This window comes from Triticum dicoccoides, chromosome 3B (assembly GCF_002162155.2).
Source record: "Triticum dicoccoides isolate Atlit2015 ecotype Zavitan chromosome 3B, WEW_v2.0, whole genome shotgun sequence".
Taxonomy (NCBI): domain Eukaryota; kingdom Viridiplantae; phylum Streptophyta; class Magnoliopsida; order Poales; family Poaceae; genus Triticum; species Triticum dicoccoides.
Genome location: NC_041385.1, coordinates 843,839,846 through 843,857,367, shown reverse-complemented (window position 1 = coordinate 843,857,367; position 17,522 = coordinate 843,839,846).

The following is a 17,522-nucleotide window of genomic DNA, read 5'->3' as shown; positions in this document are numbered from 1 at the left end:
CCGCACCCAATGCCGCCACATGTCCCTGCACTCAAGGCCGGCACTGATCATCAGGCGGACGTCCCCGTTTGGTGGCGCAAGCGAGCGTCGTGAGACCGTAGTGCGCTAGCAGCGAGAATGATTTGGACGCCGACGGAGAAGAGACCGTCGTGTCTCTCGCCTTCACGCCCGAGCTCCTGCGGGGAGAGGACCTCCCCAAGCGACGTGCATTCCGCTTGCCCCCCTTGCACGTCGCCATCCCACCACCGTAGGTGAGCTGCCGCACACATTGCATCTCCGATGTTTCTCTCACTCCATCCTGTGCGCTGAGAAGTAATGGATAAGGTTGGTGGGGTTGGGGTGGGGGGTGATGGGATGGGAAAGATTGGGAGAAAACATTGGCGGCGAAGTTGTGCTATTTGAACGGAAGGAAGGAAAGCGCTGACCAGGCTAATCTCCTAACTTTAAAATTCATGTTTTCCAAATCAATGGTACTCCCCTTTGTATCGGTGTATAAATTATCTTATGTTGTGCATCGCGACCAAGGTGGCAGGAAAAACGAGAGAACTTAATGTTTATTTGTTAATTAATACCATTACATGCAATGACCATTGCATGTCGTGCTAGGTAGTCTCAAGCTATTAAAAACATACGCGCCCCACGTTATGTACTGGTTGATTCCTTTATTCATGTCGAGAAACAAGAAATGAGGTGGGAGTTAATACACCGCGCTTAAATGTTTTGCGAAAACCAGATTTTCATAAAATGACTTATACATCTGAACAGAGGGAGTACATAGGATGTTCGGACCCAATTCCTTAAAATCTGACATTCGGTAAGTATCATTTCTGAATGACAAAGATGTTCATGACATTTAAAAGATGTTCAGGCATTTCAAAAATTTGTTCGTGACATTTTTAAAAATGTTTATAAAATGAAAAAACTTTGTGTCTAATTTAGAAAAAAATATTCCTACCATTCACAAAAATATCCGTGGTATTTACAAAATCTTCAGGGGTTTCAAAACTTTTTTCGTAACATTATAAAAATATTATAAAATTAAAAAATAATCATGTAATTTAGGAGAAATGTTCCGTACCATTCACAGAAAACGTTCATGAATTTTCTGAAAAAAAGTTCTAACACTTAACAAATGTTTTGCCCATTCAAAAAATGTTTATGGCATATACGAAAATATTTCAATGTGTGTTAAAAAAGTCATCATATATTAAAAAATTCAACATTTGTTCGAAAAATATATAATGTGTACCTGAAAAAAGTTTAACGTGCATTCAAAAAAGTTTAACCTGTACCAAAAACCATTCAATGTGTATCTCAAAAAAATTTAACCTGTATATAGAAATGTTGACGTGTATTTAAATAAAATTCAACATTTCTTTGGAAAACAAAAATAACAAAAAACTAAGAAAATTAATAGAAAACCAATTGAAATCTGAAAGAAAACTGGTTAACACCAATAGAGAAATACATAGAAAACAAAAAAAAGCAAGAAACTATAATGAAAAATAAAGAAAAATAAGAAAGGAAAATGAATGAATGGAAGGTTCTAAAACCCGTCCGTACCGAGCTGTAGATGCTTCCAAGACCACTATACTTGGTAGGTCCACTAAGGCGAGAGCAAAGCCGAGCACTTCAGGCGAGACAGAACTAGGTCTCACACTAAGTGAGACATAGCGCCTGCGGCGTGGAATAGTAACATATTGGACCGTATTTTCTCATCCTCGCTACCTCTGGCAGGCCCTTTGTTCGAGGTAGCCCACGTTGAAATTCGACGCCGCTGGCATGTAGAGAAGAAAATAAATCACATGTGTAAACATAGCACGTCTTATAAAGTTACAAAATCCCACAATCTTGTGAGCGGTGAAGAGAAAAGGAAAATTTAGAGCACTTTTACATGAAAATGATGGTTCTACAAGTAATACTTTTTTTTATGAAGGTAATTCCTCTGCCCAGGTGCATAGGGCGTCTAATGAAAATAAGATATTCTAAGATGAGCTCAAGCTCAAATGCGCCATTTGCTACAGTAAAATCTAAAAATACTTCAAAAAGAATTCGCAGTAAACTACATAGATTTCAAAAAAAAACTTCAGAAAATGTGCCCTTTGCTCTTACTTTTTTATTCGCAAAAGAAATCTAAAAATACTTCAAAATTCAGAAAAAATCTGAATTTTTGAATTTGTTCATCCTAAATAAGAGCCCTTATTCCATAAAGAATCACTTTGGAACACTGGCACTCTGAGCCTTTTTTTTTAAGTTCAAAAAACTGAAATTTTATGGCTTGGAAAAAAACTGAAAAATTTGTGTACTGGATATATTGAATAGTATTATAGCTGCGCAAAATTTCATCAATATATGTGCTTTCATGTGAAAGATACTAAAAAGGACATGAAGAAAATCGGTGTTTTTTCCTGCTGATCTTGGGCCATAATTTTGTCTTTTTTGTGCAGCATATACCATAGTGTGTTTTTGAATGAAAATCCACAGATACTTAGAGCACATGCATATGTACTCCCTCCATTTTATTTATTTCGCATATTAGCTTTGGTCAAAGTCATGTTTTGTAAACTTTCATAATTTTACAGTCAAAAATATTAACATATACAATAACAATTCAATATCATTAGATTTGTTATTGAATGCATTTTCACATCATATAGATTTGTTATTGTAAATATTCATATTGTTTTCTATAAGGGTGTGCCTAGAACTCAATCGACTGAAAGTTAACAAAGTCTCAATCGAGTGGCATTAGGGTAGTTGTGGTGTTACGAGCGGCACGACAAGATGTTGCAGCCGGCTTCGAAAAATATTGCAAGCGGTGTCGCAAACAACTACAACGGATGCTACAAGCTTTGTGACTAAATGTTGCAACCATCAATGGCGGATGTTCCGACCGTTTAGGCGATGTGCTCCAATTGACAAGGGCAAACATTCACCCGCAAAAAAAAAGACAAAGGCAAATGTTGTGTCCGATGAGACGACATGCTACAACCAGCAAGACGGATGCTGCAACCGTTAATTTGGAAGATATGTTGCAAATGGTGTCACAAAACGATGGGTGGCCCGCTTGATGGTGCTCAATCCCGCACAAATCTCCATGCAAAGATATACTGACTATGTAGTCAACTGAATTTTAGCAAGCCTGTTTCTATAAATATGTCAAGACTTAACTTCCGTGATTACCTAGACCTGGACATGGAACTGAGAGCCAAAATGGATTTTCATCATTTACATGAATGGTGCTAGATTGGTAGCCCTATAGAGATATGCTCTATCTTTACAAGTGTGTCATCGTCTCTTCCTTTGCCCGCGACTATATTGTACCCTTGGTCGAGAAAACCCTATGACTCCAAGCACGTGCAGGTTTTGTCCTTAAGAGAGACCTTGAAAACGCAAACATTTGCCAAATAATCTATGCGGGTAAACACTTCCTGAGCCTTGCCTAGGTATATCATTCGCTTACCTTTGGTAGTTCAGACCTTTCGTGCAGTTGGCTGGAGCATGAGTTCAATATATACTTATTGTTGTTTGCACTTGCATGCACTATTGTCTGTTGACGCACTACACTGTTGCACTTGCATGCATTGTTGTCTATTGAATCACTACACGGTACCCATATGGTTTACATGGAGAAAAGGGGCGGAGGCAGGATTTGGGTATAGGGGGGCCAAGCCAACTTGAAGAAGAAAAATTGCCTAGTGCATAGAACTAGTAGAAAACATGCCTTTTGTCCGGTCCACTAGTCCCGGTCTGGTTTTGGACCCGGACTAATGGTACCACTAGTCCCGGTCCATTTGTGACCTGTAGTCCCGGTTTGTGATACAAATCGGGACTAAAGGGGAGGTGGCAGGCTGGTGTCGGACTGGGACCACCACGAGCCCCTTTAGTCCTGGTTTGTATCACAAACTGAGACTAGAGGTAGCCCTTTAGTCCCGGTTTGTATAACCAACCGGGATTATAGACGTCCCTATATAAACCCTTTGTCCAGCCCGAGCCCATTCTCTGTTTTCTCCTTTAACCTCTCTGTTCTTCCCCTTAGCTCGAGCTCGTCCTCCAATTTTTGCCAAGATTTGTCAAGATTTGAGGCACCCCATCTATCCAAGTGTTCACAAAGGTTAGCAACTTTGTCCTTTCATCTCTCATTGCTAGATTAGCTCATGAAATTCTCTATGAGTATAGTGATTTGTGGATTTTAGTTTGGGAGTAATTATGTGGGAGTTTATTTGATTTATATGCAATTTGAGCTCAAACTAACTTCTTAGTTTGCATATGTGTAGATGTGGTTTACTTAGTGCCTTCCCGTCCCTGTCCTGACCACCGTCGATCGCCCGCACCATCCCATCGCTGGCACCACCATAGTGAACCTCTTGTTCTTATCTTTCTTATAAAAAGAATCTTATTTGTATGATTTAGATGGTTACTTGTATAATTATCTTACTTATATGATTGTTTATTATACATAGTTCCATGGTCTTGATATCCATCCCCGTCGGCCCTCGTCCGGTTTATGATTCGGATGTGGTATAATTATATTTTATAATTATTTGTTGCATTTTGTGTTTATGACAATTATGCCCATCAAGTTTACATAGATATTTTTATCTAGAAGGTATGTGAACCGGAAAGTGCAACCGACCCTCTTGTCGAGAAGTTAAATTTAGTTGAAAAAGAAAACAAGTATTTGAAAGAAAAATTGAAAAAATTAAGAAGAGAAGATGAAATTGGAGTTGTAGGTTGCCGATATCGTCGATGATCACAAGATCAAGATGGATGCAATGCGCTTGAAGATTAGAAAGATTAGAAAATATACCGTTAATAAAGAGGCTTGGTATCACTATGCTGTTGGATCAATTGTTACCTTAGTTGTGATCTTAATTGCATTTCTTGTTGCATTTTGTACACGAAGTGCATCCAGTTTTTGCTGTAACCCTCTCAACTTTTTAGCACATGCTATGTGGGTGAAATGATGATACCATGCCAACTTTCAACCTTTTCAGAGTGCATTTGTAGTGCTTTTCAATTTCAGGGTCATTTAGCTAAAAAAATCAGTAAATGCATGAAAATAAGCAAATGAAGTCAGATAGGGTTGAAAATTGATGACGTGGCTTCGAATGGTGCATATTGAATGGACAAAAAGTCTGGAGTTGAAATAAGTTAAAAATGAAATGCCTTTGTAACAAAAGAGTTTTTGTCCGAAACACTGATACTTCGAAAGGGATTGTCCATTTTATACACGAAGTGCATCCAGTTTTTGCTGTAACCCACTCAACTTTTTAGCACATGCTACGTGGGTGAAGTGATGATACCATGCTAACTTTTAACCTTTTCAGAGTTCATTTGTAGTGCTTTTCAATTTCAGGGTCATTTAGCTCAAAAAATCAGTAAATGCATGAAAAAATGCAAATGAAGTCAGAAAGGGTTGAAAATTGACGACGTTTGTCCGAAGCACATAAGTACATAATTCAAATGCCAAAACACATAAGCACCCTAACCATTACAAAGATTCCCTCCGGTTTGTCGAAAGTGGGACTTTCCAGATATATAAGTCCGGAAACTCACTAGAGAAGAAAGTGATGACAGTGATGCCGGTCACATCCCAGAGTGGGATCTTTGGGTGTAAACCTTTTTCTTTGCGTGTGTTCCTTTGCGCCGTAACCATGGACAATCTTCAACATTTACCTAGATGCTCAGGTCAATATTCACTGCGAAGGGAGCAATTTCATGAAACTTTTCATAATCTTCTGACATGTCTGTCTTGTCATCCACTTCCATGATGTTTCTTTTCCCTGAAAGAACTATGTGGCGCTTTGGCTCATCGTATGATGTATTCGCTTCCTTATCTTTTTTTCTCGGCTTGGTAGATATGTCCTTCACATAGAAAACCTGCGCCACATCATTGGCTAGGACGAATGGTTCATCTACATATGCAAGATTGTTGAGATCCACTGTTGTCATTCCGTACTGCGGGTCTTCCTTTACGCCGTCTCCTGTCAGATTGACCCATTTGCACCGAAACAACGAGGCCTTCAAATCACTTCCATAGTCAAGTTCCCATATCTCCTGTATGTAACCATAATATGTGTCCTTTCCCCTCGTGGTTGCTACATCAAAGCGGACACCACTGTTTTGGTTGGTGCTCTTTTTATCTTGGGCAATCGTGTAAAATGTATTCCCATTTATCTCGTACCCTTTGAAAGTCATTATACTCATAGATGGTTACTGGGACAACAAGTACTGGTCATCTTCAACAACGTCGTCATGCATGGCACGTGTCTGCAACCAACCGGCGAAAGTCCCCATTTGTTCACATGTAATCCAGTCAGCAGACTGCTCCGGGTATTTGGAGTATAGAATATTCTTGTGTTCTTCGATATACGGAGCCACCAAGGCGGAATTTTGTAGAAATGTGCAGTGTGCTTGAGTGAGAGAATGCTCGTCCGTACATATTATTTGATTCGGTCGTAGCGTGTCATTTCCACCCAGACTGCCCATATGCCGCGATTCAGGAATACCAATAGGCTTAAGGTCAGGAATAAAGTCAACACAAAATTCAATGACCTCCTCATTTTCATGGCCCTTGGAGATGCTTCCTTCTGGCTGTTGGGGAACGTAGTAATTTCAAAAATTTCCCACGCACACGCAAGATCATGGTGATGCATAGCAACGAGAGGGGAGAGTGTGTTTACGTACCCTTGTAGACCAAAAGCGGAAGCGTTAGCACAACGTGGTTGATGTAGTCGTACGTATTCACGATCCAAACGATCCAAATACCGAACGTACGGCACCTCCGAGTTCAGCACACGTTCAGCTCGATGACGTCCCACGAACTCCGATCCAGCAGAGCTTTGCGGGAGAGTTCCGTCAGCACGATGGCGTGATGACGGTGTTGATGATGCTACTGACGCATGGCTTCGCCTAAGCACCGCTACAATATTACCGAGGTGGAATATGGTGGAGGGGGGCACGGCATGTCGGTGTCAAAACCGGCGGATGTCGAGTAGGGGGTCCCGATCTGTGCGTCTAAGGCTAATGGTAACAGGAGGCAAGGGACACAATGTTTTACCCAGGTTCAGGCCCTCTCGATGGAGGTAAAACCCTACTTCCTGCTTGATTGATCTTGATGATATGAGTATTACAAGAGTTGATCTACCACGAGATCGTAGAGGCTAAACCCTAGAAGCTAGCCTATGATGATTATGATTGTTGTGATCGTCCCTATACGGACCAAACCCTCTGGTTTATATAGACAACGGAAGGGGATAGGGTTTACACAGAGTCGGTTACAAAGAAGGAAATCTAATATCTGGATTGCCAAGCTTGTCTTCCACGCAAAGGACAGCCCCATCCGGACACGGGACGAAGTCTTGAGTCTTGTATCTTCACGGTCCATCAGTCCGGCCAAAGTATATAGTCCGGCTGTCCGGATACCCCCTAATCCAAGACTCCCTCAGTAGCCCCTAAACCAGGCTTCAATGACGATGAGTCCGGCGTGCAGTTTGTCTTCGACATTGCAAGGCGGGTTCCATCTCCGAATACTCCAAAGCAATTATTGAACACTTAAATCGTGTCCGGATCTGCAAGATGATCTTCACATACCACCGTAGAGAGAATGATATTCCACAAATGTAATCTGCTGACAACTTCAAACAATGTGACATGACACTACGGTCGAGTCATTATTCGAACCATTTTCCCACAACCAGCCACAGCGCATATTGCGAGGCGGTTTCCTTGGCATGTTTTGTCAAAGCAGAGATCATGTCCCCTTATCACGGGATTTTCATTAACACGGGCACGGGTAGCCCAACCGCACCGCTAATAGCGGCGAATGGGGAACGAGCGGGTTCCACCAGGAAAATGGGGAGGCATAAAAAGCTTCTACCGCCTCTATAAAGAGATATGGTCTCTTCCTCTTAACCCACGCCTTTCCCTTCCGCTAGTCCATTCCCCTTTGCTCGAGCCCTAGCGCCCAAGCACTCTTCTTCTCCACCGAAGAGAGGTTCTCCGAAGATGTCCGGATCCGGAGCAGGAGGCAAATGGATGGCTTCCACCGTCTGGGAGAGGAATATCAAAAAGCTCCGAGAGGCCGGGTACCTGGCTAAGAAAATCGGCCACCGTCTTCCACCGGCGGGACAGATCGTCCCCGCTTCGGAGCCCCACTCGAGGGTCGTGTTCCTTCCTCATTTTGTTTGTGGGCTCGGGTTTCCCCTTCATCCCTTTGTTCGCGGCATCATGTATTATTACGGGATTGATTTTCATGATCTGTCCCCCAATTATTTCCTTAACATCTCAACGTTCATCGTCGTGTGTGAGGCCTTTCTCCATATTTCACCCCACTTTGGTCTATGGTTGAAGATCTTCAACGTGAAGCCCAAGGTGGTGAATGGCGAGCACGCCGAGTGCGGCGGCGCTATGGTGAGCAAGATGCCTAAGGTCACATGGCCAACGGGTGCCTTCAATGATTCCGTCAAGGAGTGGCAGCAACAGTGGTTCTATATCACCGAACGACACGGTAAAAAGTGGGCCGCTGCTCCTGAATTCAGATCCGGAGCCCCACTACGGCTCATATCCTGGCCCAAGAAGGGCCTGAACTAGTCCTCATCCGACGAGCTGTCGGTGCTCCAAACGCGCATCCAGAGCATGGTCGATAAGGATGTCAAACTTGTCAACGTAGTCCGGGTGATGTTAGTTCTCCTAATTCTCCCTTGCCAGCGTCGAGCCTGCACTTTGTGGGAATACGACCCAACCAAGCACCAGATCCTACGGGAGCTCTACGGCTCCTCCCACAAGGACATCTGGAAGGTGATCTTCAAGTCCGGCAAACCGTGGCCGGGCTCCGCCGAGGACCATGGGTATCAGCTATCCCGCTCCGCCAGTCCGGTAAGCCATTGTTGTGCTCTGTCCACCCATTTTTTAGCTGGTATGTCCTAAGGGAGACGCTTTTATCATGCTTTCATCAATAATCCCAGGAATGGACGAAAAAGGCGGGGCGGATACACTGTCCGGCCCCGCTGCCGGAGGAACCGACATGATCTCTTCTAACAAAGATGCTGGTCCCAGCACCTTACGAGGCGCCGAAGAAAGAGGATGATGACCCACAAGTGTAGGGGATCAATCATAGTCCTTTCGATAAGTAAGAGTGTCGAACCCAACGAGGAGCACATGGAAATGATAAACGGTTTTCAGTAAGGTTTTCTCTGCAAGCACTGAAATTGTAGGTGATAGATAGTTTTGTGATAAGATAAATAGTAACGAGCAATAAGTAAATAAAATAAGTAAAGTGCAGAAAGGTGGCCCAATCCTTTATGTAGCAAAGGATAAGCCTAGACAATTTCTAATAATGAGAAAGGAGCTCCCGAGGACACATGGGAATTATCGTCAAGCTAGTTTTCATCACGTTCATATGATTCGCATTCGGTACTTTGATAATTTGATATGTGGGTGGACCGGTACTTGGGTACTGCCCTTACTTGGACAAGCATCCCACTTATGATTAACCCCTATTGCAAGCATCCGCAACTACAAAAGAAGTATTAAGGTAAACCTAATCACAACATTAAACATATGGAACCATATCAGCCCCTAACGAAGCAACGCATAAACTAGGGTTTAAGCTTCTGTCACTCTAGCAACCCATCATCTACTTATTACTTCCACGTGCCTTCCTCTAGGCCCAAATAATGGTGAAGTGTCATGTAGTCGACGTTCACATAACACCACGAGAGGAAAAGACAACATACATCTCATCAAAATATCGAACGAATACCAAATTCACAGACTACTAATAGCAAGACTTCACCCATGTCCTCAGGAACAAATGTAACTACTCACAAAGCATATTCATGTTCATAATCAGAGGAGTAATAATATGCATAAAGGATCTGAACATATGATCTTCCACCAAGTAAACCAATTAGCATCAACTACAAGGAGTAATCAACACTACTAGCAACCCACAGGTACCAATTTGTGGTTTTGATACAAGATTGGATACAAGAGATGAACTAGGGTTTTGAGAGGAGATGGTGCTGGTGAAGATGTTGATGGAGATTGACCCCCTCCCGATGAGAGGATCGTTGGTGATGACGTTGGTGATGATTTCCCCCTCCCGGAGGGAAGTGTCCCCGGCAGAACAGCTCCGCCTGAGCCCTAGATTGGTTCCGCCAAGGTTCCGCCTTGTGGCGGCGGAGTTTCGTCCCATAAGCTTGCCCACAATTTTTTCCATGGTAAAAGCGTTGATATAGCAGAAGATGGACACTGGAGGCCCACCAGGGGGCCCAGGAGATAGGGGGCGCGCCCTATAGGGGGGGCTGTCTCCTGGACAGGGTGTGGGCCCCCTGGTGTATTTCTTTCGCTCAGAAATTCTTATTAATTCCAAAAAGTTGTTTCATGGAGTTTCAGGACTTTTGGAGCTGTGCAGAATAGGTTTCCAATGTTTGCTCCTTTTCCAGCCAGAATTCCAGCTGCCGGCATTCCCCCTCTTCATGGTAAACCTTGTAAAATAAGGGAGAATAGCCATAAGTATTGATATATAATGTGTCATAACAGCCCATAATGCAATAAATATTGATATAAAAGCATGATGCAAAATGGACGTATCAGAGGACTCCAAGAAGGTCAAGAAGACCCGGAGCGGCCTCCGTCACCGCGACACTTCGGATGCAAAATCCGAAGAATCCAGCGACCATCCCTCCTCCGAAGACGAAGAGGAGGAGGAAGAAGACGAGCCCTCCACAGGGGGAGGGGAGAAAAGGACGGCTTCCTCATCCCTGGAGGCCGAATCGCCAAAGAGGGGGAAAGGTTCCCTCCCGGAGGCGTCCACCACGGCTGCCCATAGCAGCCCGGAGTGGGATCCCAGGGCCCAGCCCCTAGTAAAGTCGTGAGTATATGAAATCCGAACACGCCCTCGTGCCCGAGGTCATTAGGATGTAGTAGCTTAACTGTCTCCATACTTTGTGCAGCCCGGCGAGGACCCACGACGGACAGTCCTCATCGGAGGATTCGCTGAGCTCAGATGCCCTGGAGAGCGAGACGCCTCCAGAGGCAGCTTCCCTGAAGCCTAGGCACGACACCGAGGTGTCGTCTTAGCGGGACCCGGACCAGGGAGGGCATATCTCTAGGGCCAGATATACGAGAGGAGCGATTCCCATGCTTGTCGACGGCGGGGGCGATCTTAGATTTGGCCCGCAGTAGGGCACGGTCCTGGAGGCCTTTAAAGCTCCAGGATCTGGCGAGCAGCCACCTTTGAAGGGGGAGGCCCACCTGCTCCACCCGCAACCTCTGTCCAAGCAGAGTTGCCGGGCGGCCTATCGACATCGCTAAACAGTGCGTCCATCGTCGATGAACATCCCGCCCTTATGGGCGCGGTGATTGAAAAGATTCAGTCTGCTGAAAGCGGACTGAATGAATCTTGCCTTAGCCTTATAAAAGGCTTTGAGGTATGTTTTTAGAAACCTTTGAAGATTGTCATAGTATGAGTAGTAGCCCCTGATGCACTGTCCGATGAAAGAGAGATACCGGAAAGGGGATCAAACTTCCACTTCACAGGAGAATCAGTAAATGACATATATCCCTTTGTTTGAAAACAGGCGTCCGTAGAGACGACCACCTCTCATAATGCAGAGGTGTCCGGACTTAAGAAGAGTCTGGAATGGGCCGAAGAAGAACTTGGTCGCGTGAAGAAGCAGTTGGAGGACAAGCAAGGTATGTTGAAACCTTGTCCTAAATTCGGCACGAATGAGTAGGTGTGCCTGATGGAAATATTTGTATCATATGCTTTTAGGAGCTAGTGCCGAAATTGAGGCATTGATGAAGGCTGTGGCCGAAGCCAACAAGAAGGCCACCGCAGAGCAGGCTCTTCGTGAGAAGCACGAGGCCAGGGTCATTGAAGCTGAGCGAGAGCTCCAGGAGGCCGTGAAGAAAGGTGAGACCTTGGAGCAGAGTCTAACAGGGAAAGATTCCGAACTCGCCCAGGCTCTCCAGGCCGCAGATGATGCTCAAGAAGAAGCCCGAGGTGCTCTGAAGAACATTCAAAAGGCACGAAAGGTTGCGGCTGGTAAGGCTTGTTGTACTCTAAGCAATTTTTATGTAGTAATGGGAGGAACTCTAAGCGACGAACTGAATTCTTGTTTCTCCAGGGGCGTTTGCGGACCTGCCATGCAACATATCTGATGCTGCCCAGTTCTACCGATCTAAGGGAAGAAGTCTGCGAAGAAGCATTTCTGGTTGCAGTATTTGGCGCCGAACTATCCGGTGCCCTTTATCGACCAGCTGAAACAGCTGGTCGAACTGCACTAGGCGGCCAAACTAGCCATGAAGGACTTAGTTGTCCGGCTGTGGCCTGTAGAGCCAATTCCAAGCAGTTACTTCATACTCATGAAGCGGATTGTTGGTGCTTGCCCTTGGCTTGAAGTCATTAAGCGATCGGTTTGTATAGAGGGTGCCCGCATGGCGTTTGCCCGTGCGAAGGTGCACTGGGGCAAGCTTGATGCTGAGAAGCTGATGACTGAGGGACCACCAGAGGGTAAGGAGCATCGCAAGACCGAATTATACTATGAAGGTGTCCTCAAAGGAGCCTGCCTTGTGGCAGATCAGTGTACCAAAGACACTATATTTCCGTGAAGGCGGTCATGCCGTCCTTTGTAATGCGGGATAATGGCACTGTTATTATTTATTGCCTTTATATGAATGTTTGTTCTTTCCTGTGCGGCCGTTTAGTGTATATAAATCCTGAGAGTTGGCCAGTCGTCGACTTCTGCCCCCATGTAAAAAGTACGGGGGTGTTCGGGACATACCAGAACACTCTTTATCCCATTGTTGGATCCTTTAAGGAGGTGTTCATCACCACAAACCAGGCAATCAGACTATAGGGCTTTATCACTCTCACTTAGCCATAGGAAGAGTATGGTAGGCGCAGCCCCTGGTATTCGGAAGACCGTACGAGGGGCTCCAACGGCGCCTGGTCAGAAGACCGATCCGTCGCACTCTGCATTTATTATGGCATTGTGCAGAATAAATCTTTAAAGATTTTACAACCTCTCAAATAGCTGACCAGCTCTCGCCGTATCATGACAGTCAGTTTTCAGCTTTCTCTACTGAGGTGCTCATCCGGAAGAACCGGGACACAATCACAGTAGTTCTCCCAGCCCTACCTTAGCCGATAGAGTGGAACGTAAGGTACCAAAACATGGGAGACGGGCAAACCCAACTAATGACCCAAGACATGATTCAGAGCTGATGCATATAGTGCTGTAAGTTCGGGGTGCCGAGCGACCGAAAAGGTGGCCAGACTTTGCTGTCATGTTATGGGTACTATGAAGCCCCTGGCATAGTGGGTCATAACACGATGTACGGGTGCCGTTTATGACAAAAAAGGCGTCAATGAAGAACGACGGCCGGTGAGGGTTATTTAAGTCTATGCATTGTAGTAGAGTGACATGTCTATGCATATGAGTACGGTTTATGCTTATAAAAAGAGGTGTGCTGGCGGAACCTATCGTGGCCGGACTGGAGGAGGCTGTGTGCGGATCCGAAGTGTGTTCGGACTGTCTCCTTGGGGGGGGCTACTTATGTGTTCCCGCCTTGCTCGTCCGAGCTGATTCCATGTCGCCAGTCCTTTTCTGCGTAAAAGTCAGTCTATAAAGACAAATGTTCGGAGGCAGTTATATGTCACATGGGTGCCCGATCGGAGCCTGGTCGAGCCGGGGTATCATGCTGTAAAGTAGCTCGGACTCCTTAGTTGGTGTCTGGGTAGTTTGCTGTCGAATCGATATTCGATAAACGGGCATGACTTGCTATCCCAGCGGCGGTATAATTTCCACTCTAAGGGTGGAGTGCGGCCTTGCCCATAATTGTGACCATGCCACATGGATTTGGCCTGATGTTGTACCGCATTAGCCAACGCGGTTCGTCCCGATATGTTAGTTATTGTATAAGGGGACAATGCCGAAGACTTACTCTTCGGCGTGGTATTTGTTTGGTGATCCGAAGACAAACTCTAGGGTGATGGGCTTGTAAAACTTAGCCTTTGCACCTAGGATGGCATCTTTTAGAAGATGTTATTGATGGGTTTGATCCTCGAGTGGTCAATACCTATCTAGTGATAGTAAGTGCAATTAAATTGCTATGGTTGGTATTGTCTAGACGGTGGATGTGATCGAAGATTGTCGGCCGTATTTTTGTACTGCGGGGGACCTTCCTTTGACCTCGCCATGTGTGGTGGCCTGGGCTTCTCGTTGTTTGAGATTTTCTTTCCGGCGCCCGACGGGCCGTTTTGTTTTGAGGATCCGGCATTCTCTATTGGTATGCTTGGCCGCCACTCTAGTGGTGCCATGAATTTAACATGGTTGGTCGAGTATGCTGCTCGGGCTTAATGGAGTTGAGCTGTTCTGTTTCCGCTGACCGGACTGGGGGTCGTGGAATTCAGCACCAACTCCCTTGTCTTGACCGTCGTCATTTTTTTATGACGCTTATGTCTGTTTCGTCAAGGTTTATGGATGTTGCCTCGCGTTTCCTGTGTATTGCCCCGGACCATGGTATATTGGCGTCGGGGTGTGGGCTTTTGGACCTCCTTCTCAGGTTGAGCTAGCGAATTGTGCTTTATGTACCCCTTGGTGTGGCGGCCGAGTCCGTACTACTCGGTTGCCAGGACCTTGGTCCATCTGTCCATGAGCAAATCTTGGTTAGTTTTGAGCTGATGTTGCTTCTTTATCAGGCTTTCTGCCGTGGCCATAAGCTGTCGCTTAAAGAGAACTTGCTCGAGGGATCCTCAGGCACGCCGAATTCGTTGTCGCCGAGGCTCACCTCATCTTCGGAGGGGGGGCACGTAGTTGTCCTCCTCCCAGTATCCGTCTGTCGCCTGTACGGCCTGCTCAAAGGCAGGCTAATCGGGATTGTATTCTTCTTTGTCACCATCCAGATTGTTTTTGACTCTTGTGCCGGTATTGTTGTGGCGGGGCTTGGGGCGGCGCTGATGACGTTCATAATTTGCCTTCTTCCTTGAGGGGTTATCCTCCATTGCCTCATCGCCATTGCTTTCTTTTGGAGTGTCCACCATATATATATATATATCATATGAGGAGGTGGCTATCCATCGCCCCATGGTCGGTGGTTCCTGTTCATCTCCTACATCGGCGTCCACATCATCAATGTCTTCGGAGTCAAAATCAAGCACGTCGGTCAAATCATCGACCATGGCTATGAAGTGGGTGGTGGGTGGGCAACGAATTCCCTCGTTGTCTGCCTCCCACTCGAGTCGGACATAGTTCGGCCAAGAGTCTCCTGACAAAGAGAGAGACTTTAATGAGTCAGCATGTCGCCAAAGGGCGAGTGCTGGAAGATATCCGTGGCGGAGAGTTCCATTACTGGGGCCCAGCCAGAATCGGCGGGCTCGGGGGTGCGCGGTCTGGGACCTACGACCGGACACAATTCCAGGGGTCCGGAGACACAGGCTTCCTTGGGGATGAAGTCTGTGTTCGGCTCTACCGCCGATGAGTGTGTGTCCTCCGGGGCGGGGTCTATCCACCCGTCCTTGGACGACTCAATCTGCCCTGGATTTAGGTCCGGGGATCCTGCTGGCACGGTATCCCGAGTATTGTCTGACAGCAGGTCTAAGCCGTGCTCATCGTGACTGTTTGGCGCTCCTGGCGTAGGCCCGAATCCATCGAAGATTAAGTCTCCGCGGACATCGACCGTGTAGTTCGAGTTTCCGAACCTGGCCTGATGGCCAGGGGTGTAGCTGTCGATCTGCTCCAGATGGCCGAGCAAATTGGCCCGCAGTGCGATGTCGCCGAACGCGAAGATCTGTCTGGGAGAAAAGTTTCACCCTGGACTGAGTCGTTGTTGATGATTGAAGGAGCCATCGAGCCTTTGCAACGACGACACAGAGGAACTCTCAATGAAAGCACCAATGTCGGTGTCAAAACCGGCGGATCTCGGGTAGGGGGTCCCGATCTGTGCGTCTAAGGCTAATGGTAATAGGAGGCAAGGGACACAATGTTTTACCCAGGTTCGGGCCCTCTCGATGGAGGTAAAACCCTACTTCCTGCTTGATTGATCTTGATGATATGAGTATTACAAGAGTTGATCTACCACGAGATCGTAGAGGCTAGACCCTAGAAGCTAGCCTATGATGATTATGATTGTTGTGATCATCCCTATACGGACCAAACCCTCCGGTTTATATAGACACCGGAAGGGGATAGGGTTTACATAGAGTCGGTTACAAAGAAGGAAATCTAATATCCGGATCGCCAAGCTTGTCTTCCACACAAAGGAGAGCCCCATCCGGACACGGGACAAAGTCTTGAGGCTTGTATCTTCACGGTCCATCAGTCTGGCCAAAGTATATAGTCCGGCTGTCCGGATACCCCCTAATCCAGGACTCCCTCACTGCACACGGCTAAGAGATCAAGAGATCAGTTGTTGTTGTGTCTAGAGGTGTCCCCCTGCCCTCGTATATAAAGGAGCAAGGGGGAGGGGGCGGCCGGCCAGGAGGGGCGCGCCAGGAGGATTCATAGTCCCACCGGGAGTAGGACTCCCTCCTTTCCTTGTCCTACTAGGAGAGGGGGAAGGAAGGGAGAGAGGGGAGGAAGGAAAGGGGGGCGCCGCCCCCCCTCCTTGTCCTATTCGGACTAGAGGGGGAGAGGGCACACGGCCTGCCCTGGCCGCCCCTCCTCTTCTCCACTTTGGGCCCATGAGGCCCATTAACCCCCCGGGGGGTTCCGGTAAGCCCCCGGTACTCCGGTATATATCCGATAACCCCCGGAACCATTCTAGTGTCCGAATATAGTCGTCCAATATATCAATCTTCATGTATCGACCATTTCGAGACTCCTCGTCATATCCCCGATCTCATCCGGGACACCGAACTACCTTCGATACATCAAAACACATAAACTCATAATACCGATCATCACCGAACTTTAAGCGTGCGGACCCTACGGGTTCGAGAACTATGTAGACATGACCGAGACATGTCACAGGTCAATAACCAATAGCGGAACCTAGATGCTCACATTGGCTCCCACATATTCTACAAGGATATTTATCCGTCAAACCGCATAACAACATATGTTGTTCACTTTGTCATCGGTATGTTACTTGCCCGAGATTCGATCGTCGGTATCTCAATACCTAGTTCAATCTCATTACCGAAAAGTCTCTTTACTCATTATGTAATGCATCATCCCGCAACTAACTCATTAGCCACATTGCTTGCAAGGCTTATAGTGATGTGAATTACAGAGAGGGCCTAGAGATACCCCTCCGACAATCGGAGTGACAAATCCTAATCTCAAAATACGCCAACTCAACATGTACCTTCGGAGACACCTGTAGAGCTCCTTTATAATCACCCAATTACATTGTGACGTTTGGTAGCACATAAAGTGTTCCGCCGGTAAACGGGAGTTGCATAATCTCATAGTCATAGGAACATGTATAAGTCATGAAGAAAGCAATAGCAACATACTAAACGATCAAGTGCTAAGCTAACGGAATGGGTCAAGTCAATCACATCATTC